The 21,294-nt window shown below is 44.9% G+C and overlaps 1 protein-coding gene across 1 annotated transcript in view; it reads right to left on the reverse strand.

The window, feature by feature from the left end:
- The window catches only part of efnb1 (ephrin-B1), a 66,209-nt gene that overhangs the window by 15,976 nt on the left and 28,939 nt on the right, over positions 1–21,294 (reverse strand). The window lies entirely within an intron of this gene.

The raw sequence follows: 21,294 nt of genomic DNA on the forward strand, positions 1-21,294 counted from the left end.
GGTATCTCTCATTAACACAATAAAGTGAAGTCAAATGAATGGAACAACATTAGAGTCTACTGAGGGAGGGTGGGCGCTGAGGTGGAGAGGAGGAACATGGTCAGACCTGTGTGTGTGTGTGTGTGTGTGTGTGTGTGTGTGTGTATACGTGTGTGTTTTCTGTCTGTGCATACTTTAGCAGTGAGACATGCCAGCGAGAGTTCCAGCTGCTTGCCAAGTCCTCGAGCAGCTTACTCCCCCTGAGCCACATGTGTCATTACTTGCTAGTAGTGCTGAGAGCTAAATGCCTCCCTTAATGTTTGTGCGTGCATGTGTGTGTGTGTCCATTTATATATTAGGGCATGTGTGTGTGTGTCGGCCTCCCTCCATTTGTTTTAAAGTGTGCGTTCTGCTCGGACTTGAGCGAGGAGCTCAGGGTCGAGGGTTGTTTATTCAATGTCACATTCACTTCAGACACTGTGACACAATTGGCTGTCTATTTTAGGGCGCATGATAATGACCTAGGGAGACAGAGTGTGACTCTGACCTTAACACTGAGCGGCTACAGCACAAGGCAGTTGTGTGTGTGTGTGTGTGTGTGTGTGTGTGTGTGTGTGTGTAGGTGTGTGTGTGTGTGTGTGGCCGTGTGCCTGTGTGGGCGCATGCGATGGCAGCTCTAATTTTGGAATTCCCCAAATGATCTCCATCTCCGCTTAGTCTGCTGTTTCAACTTACTCCCTTCCTCTGAAATGCTTTTGTTTCTCTTCCCCGCATTAGCCGCCTTGGTCTCTCTTTCCCTCTCTCCCTCTCCCTCTCTGTTTTTTCGCTCACTTCATTTAGTTTTTTATCTGCGCTATCTGACTCTACCCCTCCTCTTCCCTCCCTCTTAACTCAATGACCATCTCCCTGGGTGATTGCTTCAGATGGCACCCTCATTATGATGAGATAGTCTTGGAGAGGGTGCTTATCTAATGATGACACAAAGAGCGGCAGACTCAGCTACAGACGGGAGTTGGTCCAAACAATGCAAACATCGAAATACTTACCCTCCCTGGCATGATGCATCAATGTTTATGCATGCATTTCCCTGCTATAAACTGATGTTGTATCAAGCAGTGCTGGAGTCTGGCTCTGGCGCTATGGAAAAGCTCATCTGTTTGATTCATGCCTTGTCATTCCTAAGTATTATTAATGTTGACATTTTGTTGCCCTCTGGGATTTCAGCTTTGTGCTCCGCCGAAATTGAAGAAAACTAAATAATGAATTGCACTAATATTATGTTACATTATCAGATCATACTCTGGCCCTAAATTACAAAGAGAACCACAACATTTTGTTAGTTTGGCCGGAGTACGTGATAATTTGCGAGAATGATTGTGATAACATTGTGACAGGAGCTCTCTGGCAAATTCCCCCAGCTGCAGACTCAACATACACGACTGAGCGAACCGGACGGTGAAATATATACGAGGGGGGTTAAGCTGAGTCGAGTGCAGCGCAGGAACAAAAAGATTTTAAATTTACGTGGGACATTAATGTGAATGAACACTCAAGGCTAAGTGAGTCTTATGATTTATGTAAAGTCTATGCAGGGAGCATGTCTCTTCTAAAGGGAACATTCAAAGACAGTGAGGTGAACAGGACTGTTTCCAGTCTTAAAGGCGCACCGTCTCGTGGCCCAGACGCTGCCGCGATTTGCTAACCTCATCCTGCCATTTTCCACCCAATTTCTCCTCTTCTTTCAATTTTTAAATTTCCAGGGCAAGGTTATACAAAAATGAGCTCTTTGAAGATCGGGCTCAAAGGCGCTTGAATAATCTGACTAAGAGTGAGCGTCATGCTATGAATTTTATATCCACTCAGGGAGAGCAAATCTTCTCAGTGTTAACTTACTTCTGTCATCTAAATTAACTATTCCTTCAGGCTGGCTGAACAGGCTCCTGCGTTACTGATGTGGCGTGATGATAAGTCAGCCCTTCGGGGCTTCTGTTTAGGCAAACAACTGAAAAGACAGCCGGACTTATAAAGAGATGATCACTTTATATGTTGTTTGTATTCAGGCCATTTAAAACGTCACATAATTCAAGGCTTTTACTGTACCGATGGAAATTCATAATCCGATTAACCGTGTCCTGTTTTAACCACATTTCCTCATGTGAATCCATCTTTTGAGTACTATTCAAGATGGAAATCCACTCCAGAAACAACTGTTGAGTCCATTAAAAAATGAGCGGTGAATCTTTAAAAAAAAAAAAAAAAAAGTGGAGACGTTTAAGTACCACACACTCCTGTGTTTGTCATTCTGACCCTTATGTGAAAGAACTGTATCTACATCTATCATGCCAGTGTACTCAAAAAAACTGCCTGCCACGTTTCTCAAACTCCTTAACCCCTCTCCACAACAAGGACACACTGACAGATTTTTTTTTTAATCTGAAAGCTTCTCACTCACTCTATCTCCTCTTTCTCTCACTCAATTTCTCCTGTCTCACTTTGTCTCTCTCTCTCTCGTTTCATCCCCGTACGCTGACGCTAATCCAAATCTGGATTTCCAGATATTAAAAGGCCGACGGTCATGTCGTGTTTTGGAAAGAGGAAACTGGGGAATTGGGTCTTCCTGTGTGTCTCGGTGGAGATAAAAACACAAGGGGATAAAGCAACGACAGGGCGCAGAACAAAGAGACTCCCATTCTGCTGCTAATGATTTAGTGGAACAAACCGGTTCAGCGCTGGGAGTCCAGAATACCGAAAGAACTGGTCATTGCATGAAGGAATGTTGCTTTTTTTAATAAAGCGGTCAGGCTCCAAAGCTGTTTTTTTGTATGATTTAAGGCCCTCTTTGTGGGTGTGGATCATTGGCCGCAGAGTGACTAGTGGGAGAACAAAAGATCTACAGCTGCTGAAGTCATAAGAGAAACCAGGTGCCAAATGTTGATGTTGGGAAATATCTACAGTACAAATGTATCAGCCAAGAGAAAGCCTTACAGGGGAAAGAGCTGGCCTGCAACAAAGGCTCCTGTTCCAACACTACACATACACCACTACTGCTAGCACATTAACATGCATATGTGAATGCATACGCTGTGCATATACACAAATGCACACAGATTTCACAAGGACATTCGGGGTAGAGCGGAAGGACTGCTCCCTGAGGTGCTCCCGAGGAGAGGAGTGGGAGATGTGTGAGAGACGCGGCGCTGACTGGCCGAGACGACACAAGCTAAGGCTAAAGTGCGATGCGGTGGTCTATATTTATTCTCAGGTCTGCTAAATGAGGTCACTCAGGTGGTCCTGCTGAATACATTCTCCCATCTCCATCATGAATCATCTGCTGCTTATTATTCCTGTCCAGCCCAGGGGGGCTTGCTTTCATACACCACAATGGGCTGTGTGTGTACGTGTGTGTGCATGTGCTGCTGTGTCTATGTGCGCACGCGCTTGCTCTCGTGCGCAACATCTGCCCAAAGCACCGAATGAGGGGATAGATACAGCCCATGTGACAGACAGAGAGCAGGTTGTTTAATGAGAAAGTGGATGAGAGGTGACATTCATTGGCTACCTTTCACACACCGCCCCCCCATTCTCCACCGCATTCAGACTTCCACTTAGACGAGCCGAGTAGGGACCGGGTAGTCACAGTAACCACCAGTAATAATGTCTACATTTTCCAAAAAAAAAAAAGCTAAATACATAAACAGGCGACCACGATCTGATCACTCACACTTAGCATCAAGGAAAAACACCAGCACACAGAGCTGTTTCATCCATTTGTGGCAAAGCAGGGAGCTAAACACAGCCGTGTCAGGCATGAGTGCCTGTATCAAACAGAGTGTCACAACAGAAATGGCTATTTCTCATACCTGCGATATTCCTATCTCGGTTTTTGTTTACATTAGCACACCAGAGCCGAAGTGGGGAGAAGGAAAGGAGAGCCTATTTGCACAAAATATTTCACTCCTGAATGAGCACAGAGAGGGTTAGATTAGGTTTATGGGCCTGATTCCAGAGATAACCCTCCCCAGCAGATCTGGCATGCATACAAGCACACACGTGCACGCGCGCGCACACACACACACACACACACACACACACACACACAAACACATACAGAGTGAGGTTGGCAGACTGGAATAATACTGGGGGATCTAGATGTTTGCACTTTGAACCTTTTCTAATCCTGAGTATTAGGCCATGGCTAAAGCCTGATTATGGCAGAATGAAATGGATCTAAATAGATGTCCAAACCCATCAGCCCTCCATTTCTTTGTCCTAGAAATAGAAATGGAAATCAGTAATCAACCTCCAACCTCTCACTCGCCGTCTCTCCCACGTAGCCTCCTGCGCAGGTTTGGCATCGGCAAAGAAAATTCATTCAGACTTTTCACATCATCTCAGATGAATTAGGCGCGCTCGGCTCAGCCAATGGTTTCTTCTCATGTTTCTTTTCAATAATAAAACCTGGCAGACAATATAAAATAGTCATATCTTTGACGTTAGTGCTGCACATTTTTCATGCTATTTTACAAATCCAATATTGAATTTAGGTTAGAATAAATGTGGTTTTGAGTAATGTGCGTGGACACAGCTGATTTTCTCATCTACATGTTCGACAACACTGCTTTTTTTCCCCCGGTTTAGGTTTTGCAAAGCATTGCCATGTAGCAGCTCTAATATCGCCGCGTGCTGCCTGTTCCCAGGAGCTGCTCTGCTGCACGAATGGGAGGCAGGTAGCAGCATTACTGTCAAGGTTTAAGGTGGTTAGCGGCCCAGTGCACACAACTGTTGCTCAGCTCACTGCTTCAGCATACAGCCAGAGGGGGAGCTCCTCTCCTGCGTCCTGATTAGACTGCTCGCTCACTCACACACACACGCGCGCACACACACACACACAAATACACACACGAGCAAAAAGCAAAGCATGCACGGCTGCACACACAAATACAACCACACTTGAAATGGTTGCAAAAAATATACAGACATGTAAGCACTTGGCCCCAAAGACAGGAACACACACTGAAGCACACACTGTCGTGTGCATGCACACACACAATTACATGCATACACACATATTGGCTGCCTGTGTAGCCAGAAGATCAGGCAGGACTTAAGAGCTCCTCCGGCACCAAAATTACAGGGTACCTCTAAATCCTTCCAGCAGAGAGCACTATGGGATAGCGTGGGGTGGGGGGGTGGGTGGGGTGGGAGCGGTGCTGCTGCAGAGGGGTGAGGGAGTGAGGTGAAGTGGAGAGAGGTGTGTGCGTGGGGGTGAGGTGTTTAGAGAGGGGATGGAAAGAGGAGTGTGGGGTGAGGAGGGGCAGGAGAGGAAGCGGGAGATTCCTTTTTTTGAAGACGAGAGAGTGTGCGAACCGGGGAGGAGTGAGACTTGATCTGTCTGAAGTGTGCTTGCGTGCCGGTGTGTGTGCGAGTGTGTGGCGGCTGATGGGGGTGTCTGTGCGTGCGTGCATATGTCGGTGAGGGAATATGGAAGGAGGTGATGAAGTGAGGAGTTGAGAGGAGGAGGAGGAGGAGGAGGAGAGCTCAGTTTGGAAAGAAGAAGAAGTGGGAGGTGATCTCTCTCTGTGAAGCAGAGGAAGCATATGTGTGTGTGTGTGTGTGTGTGTGTGTGTGTGTGTGTGTATGTATCTGCCAGCCTGCTTCTCTCTTACTCACATTCACCATTTCTCTTACACTCTCTCCTGAGTCTAGTTGTGTGTGTTTTGGCCTCTGTGCAACTGTGTGCATCTGAGTATGTATGTGTGTGTACATTTTTGTGTATTCCAGTGTGTGTGCATGCTGGGGCAGATGTGAATTTGTATTTCTGCATGTATGTGCACAGATATTTGGGAATACACGAATTTTCCTCAATGATTTTTTTTTATTGTGTGTGTGTGTGTGTGTGTGTGTGTGTGTGTGTGTGTGTGTGTGTGGTCCCTGGACATCAGTCCCAGATTACAGAGCCAAAGGTCGGGCATTATGGACTTCCACGGCCAGCACCACTGGGCTAGTGCTTCAAGACTACTTATGACAGCTTTTAACCTCTACAGAGGACCTGTCAGCAGCTCCAAAAGTGTCTGTGTGTGCATGTATCTGAGGGTGTGTGTCTGTACAAGACTCACAGCCTGCAGACACAGAGAGCTTCTGCATCATTTAGCTGCGGGTGTCTGTGTGTCACCTCTCCAGTGAATCCAGCGGGGCAGAGCTTTTACACCGCTGCACTTTCCACTCTCCATTTCCCAACTCAGCATGCTGCAAAAAACCCTGCGCTCCTGTAACACCGCACATAACTTCCATCGTGTACGCACAAAGACAGAGGATGACATTGTCCTGCGCACGCGAGCACAAGGAAACACATAAGGTGGGGCGCGCACATGCGGAATTTTCACATACACACACCCACGCCTACGCACAAACAAGCAAAGGTACACACACGGTGCAGGCCGTCTGTCGGATCAGTAGGAGATAAAGGACGCAGAATAACAGGAGGACCTTGGGGAGCAGAGCAAGTCATCTGTCTCAAACACGAACAGACTGAGCACACTCCAACATGACAGATGTAGACAGACTCATCTTAGAGTACATCGCATCCGGAACCTCTCTCCTGCCCCTCTGCCTCCCCTCACACACACAAAATGAAGGAGGCCTGCTCAGAATGTGCACACACGCTTCTAAGCCGAAAACCCACATAATCTGACAGGTGTGCACCGGGGGACTTCAGATCATAGAATTTTCAATGCGGTCGATTGGCACAATAAAACAGTGTAACCTAAGGGAGGGGGACTTACAGCGTATAATACTATAAGCTGTTGCATATAGTATTAAAGTTATGAGAAGCAGCGACAGCAGCCAGAGCATCCAATATTAATTTCATAACCACACTGACTGTAAAATTCGAGCCTACCACAACTCTGCTGTTGCTAATATGGAACATTTTTAGATATTAGCTATTTCAACTTTACCAGCTATTTCAGCTGTAATGTATTCTGTTGTGTAGAGAAGTTGCCAGTAGCCCACACAACCCTCCCTAATGACAGAGTAGCTAATTGGCTGTAATGGCTCTTTTCACCGATATCATCGAGCTGCAGCCGCAGAAAACCTCAGCAGTTTTTACACAAATCATGTGCTGTGTAAAAACTGGGGAAAAAAACAGCCTGAAGAAGCGGCCTGCAGTAGCTCGCTTTGCTTCAGAAGAATAGCAGTTGCGTACATCCAAAAGCACAGGCTCGGCCATAAAAGAAAAACAGCATTTCCGGCAGTTGGGACTGTTATTTTTCTTTGTTTGCTGTGGCCGTCGCTCCCCATCAATTAGATGATTATTTTTTAAAACTAGCACAGCCCTAGTGGGCACACACACATTAACACCCTTGAATACACAAAACTAACAGGTGAGCAAACACGCCCTTAGAGCTACACACAAACACCCACCACACACATACACATACACATGCACACGCACACTTGCCTCTGAACTAGTGTCTCAGACAGTGCATCATTTTACTAATAGCAGCTGAAATGTTGCGTGTTCAGAGAAATAAGCAGAGAGGAAACTGGGTCAGGGAGAAAAAAACTGGCATTTCACCTTCCTATTGGTCAGAGCTAAAGGTTAGAAGAAAAGCAACACATAGCGAGGCACACATACACACACACTCTCCCTCACACACCAACGCTCAAAAGCTAAAGGTTAATATTGTTCATGAGGGAGTTGCTGAGTTACTGTTTATCTCGTGCTTAACCAATGCGTATGTGTGTGTGTGTGTGTGTGTGTGTGTGTGTGTGTGTGTGCATAAGGCTTGTTTGTGCACTTGTGTGTGTGTACATTGAGTACACAGAGTTTATTCCCTGTTAAAGACAGAGGGAAGTTCCACATAAGTGTTTCATTAATCCCATCATGAGCCCAGTGTTTCCCTCACCACAGAAATTAGTGGGCCCCTTCTCCCATACTGCTGTTCTTAAAGGGACAGTTCACTCTAAAATCCAAAATATTTTTCCTATTGCCTGTAGTGTTTTTTATCTGGTGTGAGTTGCCGAGTGTTGGAGATAACAGCTGGCCGTAGAGGTGTCTGCCTTCTCTCCAGTATAAGAGAACAACATGGTACTCAGCCTGTGGCGCTCAATGTGCCAAAATATAAATGCAAAAAAAAATCAAGGTCAGTATCTCTGTCCATAAATCATGACCCAGTTACACAGACTTGGTTGTGAGCAGTTTCACGTAGGAACTATTTTCTCTCTACCAAACTACACCCACCAACCGCATCACTGCACAAAAGGAGGCATGCATCTACTGCTCGCTCACAAAGCACCACTGAGTTAGCTAACATTACAGTTCAGCCTGTCACAAGCACGAGCCTCTTGTCTATGAGTAGATGCATGCTTCCATTTGTGCAGTGGGTGTAGTTCAGTAGAAAGAAAATAGTTCCCACATAAAAATGCTCACAACAAAGTCTGTGGATTATCTTGAGGAGCCAGGTGATGACTTCTGGAAAGAGGCACTGCTGTCGAGGTTTTCAAGTGTATTGTTGTGGCACTTTGAGCACCACAAGCCGAGTGCAATCTAGTTTCATTATTTTGAAGAGAAGGCACACATCTCTACAGTCGATATCTCGGCTGCAGAACACTCAGCAACTCACACCGAAAGAATCTAGACTAATAAATAGCACTGCAGGTAAGAGGGAAAATATGTATTTTTGATTTTGGGGTGAACTTTCGCTTTAATTTAACCTAACAAACAGCCGTGCCACTACTAGTCTTTGATTGCTGATGATTTGCCATGTTTTTGGAGCCTCTGTTAAGCAGACTGATCACTTCCTGCTGCTATTTCAAATTAAAAGGCTGCACACCTCAGCCATATCCTTTGGTCATGCCTGAGGTTAAAAACATTCTGGGAAGTTATACACAAAGAAATGGAGCATATTATTCAATTTTCACTCTCCATTAACCATCATTTATACTGGGGAGAAGAGAAATGGTGGACCAAACAGACAAGTATGTGCTGACAACATTAAGACTAACTGCCCTGAAATTAACTACTAAGAAGTGTCTGCCTAAAAAAATGCCCATAAATGTCATTGTACATTGTACAATGTACATTCAATGTTCGGGATGGAAAACATATAAAACAAGAGGTGGTGAAACTTCACAGTAAGCAGAAATATCTTTTTAATGTTCGCATTAAAACGCTGTCCATTAAATGTCCGTTAAAATCCCCTTGTATTAATCTTACAGCTTATTATAGCTCCCAGCAGGTATTTTCTCAAAACATCCAGCAACATCCACATTAGTGGGTGGTATTGGTATTGTCAGGTTACACGTGTGTAATCAGCTGACACATGCACACACAAGGTCTCTCCGTGAGCTTGTTCCTCAGCAGGAGGCTCATTGAAGTTTTCGTCTTGCTTCATTTGCACTGATAATCACACGAGGTGAACCATGGTTCACTCGCTAAATCCCAACAGATGATAAAACTGATCCTCTCCGGCTTTTCTCTGGCCTTTGTGGTCATCTACAAAGGTAATATGGGACTCTGGACTCCAGAGAGGAGTCGCCCTCCTCGATCTAAAAGGTCCACGAGCCACAAATCAGCCTGCGCCGCCTGATAAAAGAAGCGCTGGGATGGATCGGAATGCATCGGGTGATAGTAGTGGCATGTCAAAGGCCATGAGACTCCAAAAATCTAGACTGACTAAAGAGCTAATCTGTGAGCAAACTCCCCCCCTGAGGAAAACCAGATCTGAATCCCTGAAACAAGTTAACGAACACCGACGGCGGAGGACGAAATATCCTCAGAGAACTCGCCGCTCGTGCTGGTGCATGTTAATAAAATGTGCTCAGAGGGGCCGTGTGTTTCCGTGTGCACTTATGCAAATGTATCGAGATGTCTGAGCGTGTGTACATGTGTGTGAGGCTCGTCTGTGTGTGTGTGTGTGTGTGTGTGTGTGTGCGGAGCTCCCACACTGTGTCCATTCATCCTGTGTGAAGAGAGAGGAGCTTCATTTCACTGACCTTTTCAATCTGGCCTCCAGAAGAGAGTTATGACAACTGAGCCAGCCTTGTGTTCCATGGCACAAAAACACTCATCAAAGATGGGACGCAAACAAACAAACAAACAAACAATAACTCTTACCGCAGGCTCAGGCGCTTTCAGTCACAAATAGGCGATGCAAAACAAACCAAATGAGGTATTCTAAGTAAGATGGAACACCACAGAGATGCAATGTGCGAGGAGAGACAAGAGTGCTATGGCTCAGGTGAGAAAACTGGCCTCGGGGTAATGAAGCCGCCTGGGTGATGAGCAGGCCAGGGAAACACAAAAAGGGAAAGATTTAGGGCTGCAGCTAATGATTTTTGCCATGTAGATTATATTTTTTCCAATTTATGGTTTATTCATAGATTTATAGTCCACAACATGCCACAGTGAAAAATAGCTATCACGAGGTGATGCTTCCAAATGTCTTGTTTGCCCGACCAACAGTCCGAAACCAAAAGATTTTCAATTTACAATCGTATAAAACAGAGAAGAGCAGAAAATCATTACATTTGAGAGGCTGGAACGAGCTAATGTTAATGATTACAGAGATTGCAGGGAGACAGTAAAGACGGTGACAAGGAGAAAGGGAGGGAGAGAGAAAGATGTCAGAGGCAGAGAGTGTACTTGTTATTTAGGAGAGTCGATGTCAGCCCATCTGTTGTCCGCAAAAACAAAATCTGCAAGCGGCAGAACAAAGACGGAGATAGAGAGCGAAAGAGAGAGGACAGTGCACGTGTGTGTGTGGGCGTGCATGTGTCCCTGTGACCGTGCACATGTGTTTGTGTGAGTGTATGTGTGAGCCTAAACCCTGGGGGGAATCTCCTGTACCTGCGAACATGGAGGCGACTAAACAGAGCTGACTGCAGCCAACATGGGACTCGAGTCAGAGCAGCTCTAATGCACAACGACACGCACATACACTTAGACATTGGGATGCATGAGGTGGCAGCGAGACAGACATATATAATAGATAGAGGGCCCGATGTAGCTGATGTGTAAAGAGCCAGAGCACCGGACACGGCTCCAAACCACAGCAAGGCTTCTCAGGCTCCGAGGCCGGGCTGCAACACAAGAAGCAGGAAAAGAAATGCACTTTTCCTCCCTTTCCCTGTTATTCGCCAAAACCCCAATCAGAGCGAGCACAGCAGACCACAGAGAAAATGCTGCTGATTACATCCTAATACACACAAAGCCAGCAGCTGACGCACATATACAAACACGCACACACACACACACACACACACACACACACACACACACACACACACACACACTGATTACATCCTCTCTGGTGCTCCTCTCTCCTCATCCCCAGTATCGGTTACACGGTAAAGCCACGCTGATCGAGGATCAGTGTTTTTTGGCGCAGGGCGGCGAAAGAGTTGGGGAGCTTAACCTCTAGTCCGAGAGCGGAGGAGAAACTGTGGCTCCGGACCCCTTCGTGCCCCCAGCACAAATAAACAGCTACAACACAAAAATGTCTGGCAGACCCGAAACAATTTCCTGAAGGATCTGTCACTGTGCAAGAGAGATGGGGAGAGCAGGAGGGGGGGTGGGGGGTGTAAGATCTAAGGAGGAGAGAAAATAGGTGGAATGGCAAGGCGGAGGGAGAGACAGATTAAGTTGCAGAAGTAAAATGGGAGAGAGGAACGGAAAGAGAGGAAGAAATTGAACCTGCGGGTTTGGAACGGGAGGTAAAATTGTTCCATCGTCGTCTACGAAATCATCAACTCGCTGCGAGAGGCGGCACAGCCCGAATGCAAACACAACACGTATTTATTTGAAGACATGAAGCTGTTCTTTTCCAGCATCTCATCCATCCATCCATCCATCCATTATGGTACGCATGCACAAACTCTGACAACACACACGTTTCACACCCATGGGACTGCCGCCTGAAAATATCTTGGGCTTGGCTAAGCTACAGTTCTCTTGAATGTGCATTAACAAATGCACAATGCATACAGCAGTTCCTATTACGCAAGCAAATCTGTGCAGAGAGAAGGAGGATGGACGTGTGAGAGCGCATTGTGTTTTTTGTGAGCGTCTATTTGCATGCTGGTGCGAGCTTATGAGTATATATATATTTGAATTTGCTTATGTGGCTTTGTGCTTATTTATGCCTGTGTGTTTGTGCACGAACACACGCCTCTTGTGTGTTTGTCTGCTGCCGTTACTGTGTTTGTGTGCCTGTGGTCGTGCTGGAATGGAACATGGACATTTTGCCACCGAGCTGAATTCACAGAAACGGGCTTGGTCCTGGCCTGCAGAGCAGTATTTAGACTCTGTATTTATGCGTTGGACAACCACAGCAATCTCTATCGCCGCCTTGTGATTCATGTTTGTTTGCTTTGCTCGGCACTGATTCGATTCCATCAAGAAGCTCCTTTTCTCTCTCTCGCTCTCTTTCGCTCCCCCCCCCCCAAAAAAACGCTTTCCGCAAAAAATGTTCACGCCATCCCCGGTCAGAGTTTCATCAGCCGCCCCTCATCGTAGCTGACCAAGCATGCAGTGGTTTCCATAGCAAGATGCGACATTAAAACTAACAGCCTCTATAATTATACATCCATATTTCTCCGATGAGTTTGTGTAAACAAGGCCGGGCTCCAGCTCGGGGAGGCGGACTTCTTGGCAGGCCCTGGCTGAGGGTGCCACTGAATGGCTGTCGGAAAACAAAGCCATTTCAGAGTGTGCCTTGGAAAAGAGAAACCACTGTTCTGGGGATGGTGGAGAGGGAGAGCGAGCTCCATCTGAAAGACAAGAGAGCTGTGATTTGAGCTTAGCTATTGGCCAGAGAAGAAAGACACTGAGAATATGTGTTGTTGGCAAAGCAGAGGGCAAACAACCTCAGACATCTCCGATGGAAAGGGAAATATGCATTTCCAGAGTGTTTTAGATTATGGCCTGCCATTGTTTTATCCTGCGCTTATGTTTTTTTTTAAAACAGCGATACACCATTGTCCGATGCAATTTGCCTCATGGACAATGATGCTCATGTTCTCGTGTCCTACATTTACTTTTCCTAATCACCACGGAGTCCAAACATGCATCTTTCCAGCAGTCTTAAGATGTCTCCTCTCCTTTTGCCTGAAGCTATTTTAGGGTAGCAAAACCACAGAGATGGTTTCTGCATAGCGGACGGAATTAAAGAAAACAAGGAAGCTACTTTCAACGACTGAAAGGAGCTCATGGAGAAAAGAGTCGATTGGTAAATGAGTTTGTGTTAGTTGAGAGGATAAAAAAAAAAAAAAAAAATCAACAGTGTTGTAGTTTCGCAGAGTTAGCTCTGCGGTCTCTTGTGGTCTGCGCGTTGAGAGGAGATCTAAGCTATCAGTTAACAAAAATGACTGGAACACAGACTTCCAACAGCACCTACACACACACACACACACACACACACACACACACACACACAGAAATTCCAGACGTTAGAGCAGAATAATGGAAAGAGAAAAGGATAGAGCGAGGTATGACACAGTGTGTGTGTGAGGGAGAGAGAGAGGGAGAACTTGCACGCAGGATAAAATATTCTAATAAGATAAGCATGGAGCACAGCCGAGGAGGGATGAGTGTCTGCATTTGAAGATGCACAGAGCGGACTAATTGAGATGAATACATGAATATATCAGCTTCATCTAGCAGCGACGGGTTCAGGCGTAACCAATGGTTACCATTCACTTGTACAGCCACGTGAGCAGCCCTCCCTCCCTCCCTGCCCCCCCAACACACCCTCCACCTCCCAATACCTCCCCACCCCCCACCCTCCGCCCCCCCTCTCTCTAAACAAACTCCTCTGTAATAAACGAAAGGCAATAACCAGCGACAATAACGCTGTGCCTGCTAACCTTCTCTGAATGAAATATCCAAAGGAGAAGTAGCAGAGGCAGCCTGGATAGATTTGCAAAGCAAGCAGAAAGTCATATATTACACTGGCACTCTAATAAACACTAGGCTATGTTCGCTCACATGGGGGGGTTAAATCTCCTTATCCCAGGCCATGCTGCTTCACCGGTGCTAACCTGACCTGTTACCAGGGTTTAGTTTTAAAAATGAAATCCGTTAAGGCTTACTGATTAGCTGCTTAAATCTCTAATCGGTAACATCAATGACAGCTCCTCCAAGTCAATGCACTCCCGATTCTCCCATTTTTGAAGCATTTTGCCAGTCGTGATCTTTCACTAATTGAAAAACATGACGCATACTGGAGCAAGATGATTGGGAACACAGCATGAATGAGATTTTTTAGCAGTTTCCTCCAGAATCAGGGGATATAAAAGGATAAGACTGATTCTTTTCAACCTCTTTTTGAGCTTTAATGGTTCAGTTTCCCAGGATATGTGCCACTGCATTTAAGAGTGGTCTGACAGAAATGTTTGCCCACAACACTAATCATAGTTTCAGGTTCCGAGGGTGATTTTTCTGCTAAATATGTGATAGGACAATGCACTCTTTTGTTCTGAGTCCACACTCAGTGCAAAAGGAAAACCCTGCACACTGTCTCTTGCTTGTAATTAAAATGTTTCTGTGGGATTTTACTGAGGGAGGTTACCAGATGTTAACAGTTATCGCTCCTCGACAAAAATTCATTTAATTGCGCGTAAGAAACGTGTGAGATATTTGCATCTCTATAATCTGACAATCAAAATGCCTTTGTCTTTATCAAACGCGCTGCTGACAAATGCAACTGCCGTTTTTTAAGCGGCTGTGATTTGATTATGGTAATTTTATGTTAACTCTAAAAGATGACATTTAACACTTTTTTTTCTAATCAGATTACTGTTATTGCACGGCAACAAATCAAGCTATAAGCCTGCCAGTGTTTATATTTATTTCACTGTGTGCGAGCCTCCATTTGTATATGTGATTTTGTGTGTGTGCATGTCCCTGAGCTCCGTTGCACTACTACTGCGAGTACCTGCGTGGGAGCGCGCATGTGCACATATGTTGCAGTGTTTACATCCTCACAAATCTTGTGATCTCTTGCAGCCTGGCCAGGGATTTCAACCTTGACCTTCAACTCTCCCAAGGGCAAATAAGAGGACATGAAGCGAGAGAACATAGTTCATGCATAGTGCCCGGTGGAGGAGGATTCCTTGGGGGACATTTGGTTGCAAGGATGCATTATGTGTAGGTTGTTGAGCAAAAAATAACAGCGATACAGAAGAGAGCCCACGCAAAAAAGCGTGAACATTAGTGATATGCAACATGGCTCCTAACCTTAATCCTGTCAGGTGTGAGCACCACAGACAGATCATCCCACAGCGTCAAATGCAGTTTGTCAGATATATTCTTCAGTGTTGTTTTTCCAAGTCTGGGTCAGCACTCGTGTTTAAACGAGTCAGGAAATAATTAGTTTTTCCATTACCAATTTATCCACAAATAATAAAGTGCTTATCAGTCGCTTTGTATATCCAGACTGAAAATAAAATGGAGGAAGTTGGATTTTCTGCAAAGTCAAAGAAGCGAAGTGACAACAATGAAAACAACTTTGCTGCTCGCTGCAAGCGGGGCATTATTTATTTCGGTGAGGCAATCTTCTCGAGGTGAGATAGCATGTGCTCCACTGCGGCAGTATTCTGGTGGGGAAGTCGGTGTGTGTCGGAGTCCACGATGGTACACTGAGATGGAGAGTGACAGCTGTCAGGAGGGATCAGGCTTACCCTGCCTGCTGCACTGGAAATCAAGGGAGAAGAGGAGTGCACGACGACAGGCTGCCTCTGTTTACTGCCTCATGGCCTTACCCTTATATAGAACAGAGACTCACCGGCCCAGCTAACCACTGAAAACGTATCACCAAGCAGTCATGGTACATTATTTCAATGAGGAGCGAATGGGAGAGAAAATGGAGGGACTTTTTTTTTGGGAGCTCCACCGTGGAAGTATAAAGACTGTCTGTATATACATGTGTGCGGGTTCGTATGCTTGTCCCTTCTTTCTCTTTCCCGCTCTGTTGCTCATTTTCCTCCATTATATTTCCTCCGCCTTAAAAGCCTCCTGTCTAAAATCACTTCTCTTCTGAATCTAACCCCTAAACACAGCACAGCCATTTTACTCACAAACAGCTCATTCCATATCCTGTGTTTAGACAACGCAGTGAAATACAACCAGTACGTTCGCTCATACACCAAGGGGGCAGGAAAGTGTATGTATGTGTGTGTGTACATAGGGGGTTGGGGGTGCTGATGGACAGCACAGGCTGGTGCTGGTCTGGGGTTTAGATCAGTGCAGGGTTATCATTACTGCACCCCTGCTGTGTTTCCGCGACCCCTTGTCCGTGAGGTTTGACCTTTAACCCCCCCGTGACTCCTGTCAGAGCTGGGATGGGATAGACGGGACCGAGTGGACGGGATCCCCTGCGGTGACACCGAGCCACGGGACACACACTCAGAAAAATATATACGCACACACACCATTTGTTGCTTACTTTACCCCACACCTTTTGTTGCTTTTTCGACCCCATGGAAGGAGCAGAGGAAAGGGTGGGGGTGGGGAGGGGGATGATCAAGGAAAAGACAAACGGAGCCGTGGAGTCAAAGTACAGACCGGGGGTGGACAAGAAAAAGGCTGTTGGAAGATTCAGTGGAATGTCCACTCCCTATGCATCTTCTTCTTGTCTCAAACGTTGTCTGCCACGTTTGACTGTTAATCAGGCCAGATAAGCCGGGTCTTTATAGGCCGAGCAGATTTACACCGCTCTGCTGGCCGGCTGGACCGCATTCCCAGCAGAGATGGTAGGATAACGCACTCACATCTTCTTGGCGGGGATAAGCTGGCCTAAAGGAGCCTTAATACACACACACAAACACAGGACTGTACAGGAAAAGCAGGAAAAGTGTGTTCGCAGCAGGTGCTCGCTGTCCCTCTCTTGCTCCCTCAAGAAAACACACACACACATATTACACATATATATGGCAACCGCGCATGGCCATTGTCTGTATGATAGATGAAGTGTGTCGTGGTGTATGCACAGGCTGCAGAAGAATAAATAAAGCAAGCTCCTCCTGTTGCAAAGGACAACAACATTAACATAATACCAAGACAAATACAACACCCGATTACTGCTGACGCGAGAACGTTACAGTATACGAGCCTAATGATGATCCACCATCAGGCTGGATCCTGCACGGGCCAGCCTCCCTTGTGAAGGATTTAAAACTGGCTGTAGTTATGAGTTCACAGTCTGAAACACTATGGAGCGAGTGTTATGTGTATTCTCAACACTTGCATAATACACACATCAGCAAGACTGGCGTTATACAACAGAGACACAAGAGAGCGTTGTACAAAAGCAAATTCGACCTAAAGTAAAGTTAATGTTTTCTCTTTGATGTCAGATCCTACTGTAGTCAAGATGCATGCCCACGCACATGTCACTAATAGAGTTAGTTAAAATATTTATGATGTAATCAGGAGACAATATGTGGAGCAGCCCCGCTAACAGCCGGCTAGGAAAACTTTGAGCAGACGCCGAAAGTGCCCAAGGTGTTTTCTAAAGACATGTGGGTGTAATAAAGCTCAAAGAAATATTTCTTAAAGTCCACATGATATGTTGCCACAGGAGCGGCCCCCAAAAATTGTCGCATGATAACATCACAAGCTTCATGCTTCCCCGCGTTCTGGCTTTGAGGGAGAGCTCACAAATATGGATTAAACTGCTCCAGATCAAAGGAGAAACATATGTGAGATTTGTTTTAGCGTGGATTTTTCCTTTCAAGGGAGATGCTATAGGGAAGGTTTCTTAAAAACAAAACATCAAGTAGCTTTTTTTATTTTCTTAAAATAGGAGAATTTCACTTAATAGCTTTTGGACTTTTTAAAAATTGTCAAAGTCATAATGTTAAATCATCCAAGGAAGCAATGTGAGTACTTTTTAGAGTTTTATGGATATTTAAAAATGCTTAAAGGTTTTTTTTATGTCATTGTAGATATGAAAGTATTATATATTATGCTTCATAAGAGTGGATGAATGGTGGATCAGTTTATTTCTCAGCCTGCGGAGCATCTGCCTTCTCACTGGCAGTTTTTTGGCATACGCAGCTTGTTGCATGTTAGTTTAGACACTGAATCTCTTATGTCACAATCTTCTCTGATCATTTCATTGATTCAAAGAGGAATCAATTACAGATGTTGCAGAAACCCCCAGCTGACTGTATCCTCAAACCCCAACACATGTTATGATTTTAGGAAACTGTTCAAGTCATTCCAGGAAATGTAGGAAATTACTAACTGAATTAGATAAGGCCTAAGTAACGTCTAGAATAACACTGTCTTTTGCATTATTACAGTATGTTAGCTTCTGCAGCTACTGAGCTAACAAGGTGGAGACAGAGTGTTGCTGTTTGATACCTCATACCCCTCAAATGACCTGTAGCTTTGTACCTGCCCTTTCACCCATTATTAAGTCATTTCTTATTGTCAACAAATAACATTAAAAGCCCAGAAATGACTTCCCTACACAGTCTAAGACAGCACATAAATCTTTAAAAACTGGAACACAATATACTACATTACTTCACTTAAAATAGATGAATTAAAAAACCCATTAATTTCCCAACTAACTAAATAAACAGGAGAAGGTGCAGTCTGAGGAGACTCTTTTCACACACATTTGGTGCTTGAGTGAGTTTACAGCAACAGTTTACTGTTTGTGGGATTGACTAAGAATGAGCCACAGTGCCCAGGTTCATGGTAATTAGGAACATGTCACTCTGTGCAATAGCGTGACTCACTTAAGTGTTTTCTACAGATGCAGGAATGAGTCCTAAAGTGTGGGAATGAGTTTCTGCATTTCGTTTATTGAATGAGTTTTTGGTCAGATGCGTGAAATAAGGTCTGTGGTTAACATAAGATATTTTAATGTTTGTGTCTACGACATAAAATACGTCAATGAACACCCCATCTGTGGATTTTGAAGCGTTTAGGTGTCTTGTGAAAGGTGGTTGCTGCCAAGCGACTAAATGAGACTAACGTAATCACCCTGAACACAGCTGCACAGCCTTGTTGTGGTGGCAACGTTAAGTCATGCGATTATAGTGAAGTTAATTTATAGCCTAACATTAGCTTTTTACTTCTTGCGATTGCATTTACACTTCAAAAATCATAAAAGTGGAGCCATGAAGATTATTTTCCTAAACAAAACATGTAAGTATCATTGTTTGTCAAAGAGCTTATTTTCTCCAATAATCAAAAACCAGGGCGACACTAACTTCCGCATTGAAAGTTTCACTGGTTAACAATATATCAGCATGTATTCAATGGTGCCTCATAGCACCATCAACTGGGGTTGTGTTGACCACATTTCTTGATTAATAATGTATGCATCATTTCACATCAGTGTCCTGTGGGTGATTATGGACTTTATCTGATAACAGGATACTTAGAAAATTGCGTTTCCTTGGTGACAGAATGTTTGACACTAATTTAAACTCAAAAAAAGCACTTCACTCTGAACTCTCTGCTCATTTGTGCCAGAAAGATCGATCGTGTTCAAGCACTCTCGAGTTTCTCGACTCTACACTTGTGAGATTTACATTGTCGCTTCGCCTGTTTCATTTGTTCTGTGTTGTGATACACAGCAACAATATTTCAATGGAGTTTCTCGAAGGAGGAATCTACAGACCCATCAGGGTAAGAGAGACAGTGTTTGTCTTAACTGGGGTTAGATTTTATATATTTTTTGAGATGTATTTTAAATAAATGACGAAAACTGAAAGTAACATATTATTTCCTTTAAAGGTGTTGTTTGACACACCTATATATGATCGGGCTCTGCAGCTCTGCTGGAATATATCCAGTTACAAGTCTCAGGTAAGATCTACTATCCTTCAAAGCTCACACTAACATAAAATGCTAGATCAATTTTTAAAAACTATCTTACTACATTTAAAGGTGACTTATTTCCTTTATGTTGTTTAGACTGCACTGATGAGAGAACTCCTGAGGCTTCAGCAGAAGCAGAAGATCCCATCTCAGGTGACGGCTGAAGACATGATCGGTTTGCTTTTGAAGGAAAGCAAAAATACTATGAGGGAACGGTGAGTTACTGAGAAACATACAGACAGTCCACCATGACACCTTGAACTCTCCTCATGTCACACTAATCTAACTCTAATAGTGTCAAGAGCAACAAGAAAAATAAAACGTCTGTGTTTCTGTTTGAAGCCTCTGGGCGTTTGAACTGGAAGATTTTGATGAGGATGATGCCAAATCTCTGCTGATGCTGGTAAGACAGTCCTGAGAAGACTTACAGTAGTTTGTTACAATATGCTAATTTCATCCTCTAAAACTGCTTGTCAATGTCAAAACTGCACTTTAGGCCTAATTCCCTGTTTCAGGTGTGGGCAGTAAATGTCAGCAACAAAAAGAGGGACATTGAGTTTGAAGCCCAGATGCTCCTCAACTCTCCAGAGGCCGTACCTGCTACTTTTCAGTAAGTTACATTTCACACATTTATTACCAGTTACACTGCAGTGGTTTTAATATCTCTGTGATACTCTGAAGGGTTTTAAAATTTAATTTTAATGACTGTAACCTAAAGACAACCTAAAGTCCTCAGCATGGCCAAAAAGTTTGCCAGGATCCTGAGAAAGAAGCAGAGGAAGGCTCCCAGCTTCGAACTGCTCGGTCCAAAAGAGGTAGTCCTCGAGGTCGTTCCCAGAGTTCTACAGGGCTTCTGGGTGCTTCCTCCTCATCCCCTGTTAAACATGCCTTCCCAGAGACTTAGCAAAATGTCTGTTGGGGTTACAAAGGCTGTTTTGGACAGAGTCTCCAATACTTTAACCACTGTGGAACATCAGGTCATCTTCTCTCGCTCCATCAGGGATGAAATGGTCCAGTCTATCATGAACAAGATCAGACAGACGTTCTCTCATGATGTCTTGGTGAACAGGATCAAGCGTTTTGCACCAGTGCTGCTGAGTGAGATTGTTGAAGTTGCAGTGGGACAGATTAGTGGGATGTTTCAGCCCCAGAGCCCCAAAGCAACGGCTCATCTGACACCCACTGTCGAACCTGCTGCCACCACTCCAGTCCAGCAGGATTTAAACCTGGCTGTAACTGAGGGGCTGCTAACAACCAGTCTAGAGATAAACTCCGTGGTGGTGTCAACTCCACCACCTTTTCCAACACCTCCTGCTGAACCTCCATCTACAACTGATGTCAAGGCTAGGGAGAATGAGAATGACGAACCCACCAGAGACCCACACCCTGCTGTGGTTCCACCTACTAAGGCACACCCTGCTCCGTTTGTTACTGATGTTGAGGCCAGGGTGGCTGAAACTGAAGAACCCTGCCTG

The sequence above is a fragment of the Epinephelus lanceolatus genome, chromosome 7, assembly GCF_041903045.1.
Source record: "Epinephelus lanceolatus isolate andai-2023 chromosome 7, ASM4190304v1, whole genome shotgun sequence".
NCBI classification, from domain to species: Eukaryota; Metazoa; Chordata; class Actinopteri; order Perciformes; family Serranidae; genus Epinephelus; species Epinephelus lanceolatus.